The sequence below is a fragment of the Lipotes vexillifer genome, unplaced genomic scaffold, assembly GCF_000442215.2.
Source record: "Lipotes vexillifer unplaced genomic scaffold, Lipotes_vexillifer_v1.1 scaffold33, whole genome shotgun sequence".
Classification (NCBI taxonomy): domain Eukaryota; kingdom Metazoa; phylum Chordata; class Mammalia; order Artiodactyla; family Lipotidae; genus Lipotes; species Lipotes vexillifer.
In genome coordinates, this window is record NW_006791315.1 from 1,020,506 (window position 1) to 1,025,614 (window position 5,109).

A 5,109-nucleotide genomic window follows, 5' to 3' on the forward strand; every position below is an offset into this window, starting at 1 on the left:
ACCATGAGCAGCTGATCCAGCCAGTCCTGTAGCCAGGCCTCTGCAATGACCTTGGACCCTGGGAAGCAGGCACCTCTCCTAGCCTGCCTCTCCTCTGTCAGCATGCAATACCAAGGACATCTGGGGATCTGTGTCCGTTGGTTGGGTGACTTCTTCAGGATCCGGGCAGATCGGCTACTTTTATGGCTTGGGATTTCTCCTTGTTGCAAGCTCGGTAGCCTGAGGCTCTGACTATCTCAGGGAGGGAACTGAGAGTTGGAGTTCCGGGCATCATACATTGACACTTTATGAAGAACATCACACAGTTTACCCCTTAATCCTTCCAACAAGTCTATGTGGGAATGCGTATCATCCCCACTTTACAGGGGGGCTCGCATAGGAGTGACGGACTTGGCCAAGCTCACAGATCTAAGTGGTCAGGCTGGGGCCGGAACTGAGGTCTGGCTCACTCCAGAGTCAGGACTTTTCCCACCAGGGATGTGATCCCTGGTCTTCCTTATACCTCCTGAGTACACGCGCAGGCCTGAGAAGAGCTCAGGGGGTTAATATTTATTCTCCTACACGAACGTTCGGCCACGCGCGGGTTTCCCCTGCCGCTTCCCATCAACCACGCAGGCACACACTCACTCCCCCGCCCCCCGCACCAGGTAACTTAGGAGCGGAGGACCCACAGAAGCCGTCGCCCCTCCCAGCCCAGGACCTTAACCTGCTGGGGGGGGGGCGGGGAGGGCAGGGACAAACGCAGGTGACAGTCACAGGGGCGAGGCGACCGGCTTGTCCTGCCAGCCGCCCCAGCTCCGTTCCACCTGCGCCCCTGCTGACACCGTCCCTGCAGGGCTACGGAGGAGACTCTACAAACGAGATCAACGGCGACCCCTTGTGGGGCTGAGGCGGTATTGTCAGCGGTCTGTGAATTCACGGGCACACCCAGACTTACTCAAGAGAGGGAAAACACAGCATTACCTCATACACGGATCGCCTGTGATTTTTTTTTTCTCCAAATATATATATTTTGTTGTTGATGACGATGGGATTAATAAATTACAAATCCATTTTAAAACGCCTTTCTTGGTGCATTTTCTCTTTCAATAAATATGAAGCAAACGACTGACTCTAGTGGGAGACATGAGACGTTCTGTTTATCTTAAACACGAGGTCTCCATCCTTAAGGGCGCGGTGTGAGTGGAAACTGTTACCTATAAAGTGCTGTGCACCGGTGAGGGCTGCTTGGTTTACTCATTACTGGTCAATGCCCAGACCCTGACTTGCAGGCAGGGTCTCTGATCACCGCTGGGTCCCCACCGAGGGGCACAGGCCACTTCTGGGACCTCCCAACTTGCTATGTATACGGCCAGATCAGGAATAAAACAGCACCGTGAAGACACCACGGAGAGGAGGAGACAAAGGCTGAGCACGTTGGGCTGCGTTGCGTTTAATGCAGCCTCAGAAAATGGAAAGAAGTGTCTCCAGGATTTTCCCTCTCTCAGAAGGTGTCAAGTTCATAAGCTGAGACTATCAATAACCATAGCCTAGATGGTCGTTATGTATTTTATCATCTATTAGAAAAACAGTATTTATTGCTTTATTCGGATCAAGGAGGAGTGTGAACCAGGAGATGTATGATTAGCCCAGTTTTTACAAATAAAGAAACTGAAGCATCAAGAACATAGCTGACTTGCCAATGTCACACAGTTACTGGGAGGTGATAGAGCCAGATTGGCTGGGGGGCGGTTGTCTCCTTCCATGGCATCACTACCACTAAATCCTTCTGTCTTTAGCTCGGCACAGCACAGCCTAACACAAGCGGAGAGCGGCAAACGCCCTTACTGTCCAAGTATTCCTGCATCCAACAAAACTAGTGCATCCACAGAACAAATGAGCTTTATTCTTTCTACTGAAAGCAACAGCGATAGACCCCCACCACTCCTGTGGGATCAGTGTGGGAGCCACTCTCCCTTCAGAAAGAAAAGAATAATTCCCTCTTCATATTTTCAAGCCAGCAAACCAGCCTCCACCGTGCTTCGGGCTGTGAGTATTTCCCAGACAAAGGCTCCGCTGGGCCTGAGGCCCATAGCTATTCAGCAGTGGTCTCCCTGCTGAGAACTTGCATTCCCGAAGCAGCACAGCCCTGGGCACGGGGGACCCAGGAAGAGGGAAGGCAGTGCGGTTCCCAGCATCCTGCCGGAGAGCCAGAGAGCAGAGAGGATACTCCTGACACCATTTTGCTTCGCTTCCGTGATTTATGTCAGGCAGCCGGGGCCTTTCTCTTCCCAATTTATGGCCGTCTGTCCTGGAGAGAACATAAATTACTGCATCTATGGCAATTTACATCTCAGTAAGATACAGGAGAAGACACCTAGGCTGGCCCCATCTCCTGGGGTACTAGGAGAAATTAGGTTGGGATGGTTCCTGAGAGCCTGCAGGAGACCAAGAGGGCTGTGCTGCTCCCGGAGACCCTGCCTGCCTGCCCTCTCTCTGCGTTGGGCTCAATTACCCTCCTTCTATAAACACAGGCTCCCGATGGCCTGGGGGGAGGCACTGAAGATTCAGAGGACTGGCCCAAACACAGGCACTTTGTGAATCCAGAGGGAAAGGTGCCAGACTCCAAGCCCAGTGTTGGGAAGACAGAAAGAACAAGATGTAAAAAAAAAAAAAAAGGATGACGGGGACTTGGTGGTCCAGTGGTTAAGGTTCCATGCTCCCAATGCAGGGGGCCGGGTTCCATCCCTGGCCAGGGAACTACAACCCACATGCCACAAGTAAAAAGATCCCGCAAGCAGCAACGAAGATCCCACGGGCCACAACTAAGGCCTGGCACAGCCAAGTAAATCAAATAAATAAATATTTAAAAAAAAAAAAAAAAAAAAAAAAAAAAAAAAAAAAAAAAAAAAAAAAAAAAAAAAAAAAAAAAAAAAAAAGGATGACGGTCAATTCCCCAAATCACCTGTCTGGTTTGCACACAGAACCATCGAGGCCTGTTCACCAGGGCCTGAGACAGAGGGGTCCTGTGGATCACCTGGTAGAACCAGGGCTCCCAACACCCACGACAGGACGCCTTCCCGGGTCCACCCTGCCTCCGTCCTCCGTGTAGCTCCTCTGTGGGCACAGGAAAGTGGGAAGACCAAACTCTGATTTGTTTTCGTGGTGAGTGAGCCAGCACATTCTGAGGAATCGCTAGTCCATCGCTGTGGGTTCTCAGAACCATTCAGCTCTGGAATGTCCCATCACATCTAGTAAACTCTTCCCCCACATTTTATTGGGACCATCCTCAAACAGGCACACAAGTTCAAAGAATTTTAAAGAGACCATCCAATTACCAACCATTTGGACCCTACATATAACATTTTACTATATTTCTTCTATCATGTATTTATCCATCCATCAGTCCATCTTAATTTTTTTTTTCCATTTCCAAGTAAGTTGCAGACTTCAGTAAATTTCACCTCTAAACAGTTCAGCTGGCAAATCATTTCCTAGGGTTAAAATTTCTTAACTTTGTGGGGAGGGGATAAAATTTACACAGAGTGAAATGTACAAATCTTAAGTGTTCCATCGTATTAACTTTTTACAGAAAATTAATGTTGTTTTGGGTGTCGAGATATACACAACATCCCTCAAAAGGATGGGATTTGCCTTTAGCTGGTCTGTAGCCCCTTCTTTGAATATTCCCACAAATCCACAACCCATGGTGGGGACTCAGATAAAAAGCAGCCACTTGCCCTTCACAGCAAGAATTCCTCTCTGTACCTCCCCTCCCAACCTCCCTCCAACCCACCTTGTTTGAGCCTATTCTTGACCTCCCTCTCTCTGCCATGCAGCCTGGCCCCTGGAAGGCCAGCTGTTTACCTCGCTGTAGCCTGGCCTTGATGCACGACACTGGTCTCCATGGACCACAGGTGCCGGCTTCATGCCTGGGGGCAACGTGCTGTTCGGGACAGAGCCCCTTGCCCCGGGCTTCAGCCTGCCAGGGAGGGGGCCAGATTAGTAGCTTCTGGGACAGCAGGATTAGCAGAGAAGGGTGGGCGCTGATCCAAGGAGACTAGATTGCTGGTCCAAAGAGGGTCATGAGCTTGATGAGAGATGGAACGAAAGAGACTCCCATTCCAGGGGAACAAGTTGGGTCACACAAGCCCAAGCAGAGCCAGCCCTTAATGTGCTCTTTCATGAGGGCTTTGATGTCAGATGACCAAACTTCCACTGCATTCTTTCCTCAAGTCTTCCAGGGTTTTGCCTAAAGCAGGGGCCACCCTCCCCCCTGCAAGTGATACCAAAGGACGCATGTCAAGGTCAAAGCCGAGGGTCTCAGGGGCTTCAGAGATGAGACCTGACACCCCACCTGTGATCCTGCATTCAACACAGAAGGGACCAGTGAAGACGACCATTTCAGGGTTTCAGCAATATCCCGGCCGTAGATTTGGCAGAAAACAGCACAGAAGTGTGTGAATCATGAATTGTTGTTTTAGCAAAAGTACTGCAGGTTGATTATAGAAAGTTTAGAGGATACATACCAGAATATATATTTTCTCCGTAATTTCATTACCAAAAGAGCCATGAATGTTTCGGTTTACAGCCTGCCAGGCTTTTAGCTACTCAGGCACATTTATATATTTTAAAAAGGAAAACCAAATAAACAAAAAAGTCAATACTATATATGCTAATTTGTAATCAGCTTTTTAAAATGAATCTTATCTTAAATATCAGTCCATGCAATTTAAACTTATTGTCTGTCATTATCTTTCATTAAAAAATTGTTATGGGACTTCCCTGGCAGTCCAGTGGTTAAGACTCTGCGCTTCCACCGCAGAGGCCTCTCGTTCGATCCCTGGTTGGGGAACTAAGATCCCTCATGCCATGCGGCACCGCCAAAAAAAAAAAAATTGTTATTATGAAAATTTTAACATAAACATAAAAGTAGAAAAAATGGTGCAATGGATCCCCACATAATTATCATACAGATTCTACTTATCAAGATTTGACACATTTTTCCACGCGTTCCTTTGCTAAAATAATAGACAGCACACCCCAGATATATCACATCACTTCACTCCTATATACCTCAACGTGCTTCTCTTAAAACATATAGGCATTTCTTTTTTTTTTTTTTTTTTC

General features: G+C 48.2%; 1 protein-coding gene across 1 annotated transcript in view; it reads right to left on the minus strand.

Moving 5' to 3' along the window:
* MTARC1 (mitochondrial amidoxime reducing component 1) overlaps nucleotides 1–5,109 on the minus strand; it is a 21,649-nt gene that overhangs the window by 2,180 nt on the left and 14,360 nt on the right. The window lies entirely within an intron of this gene.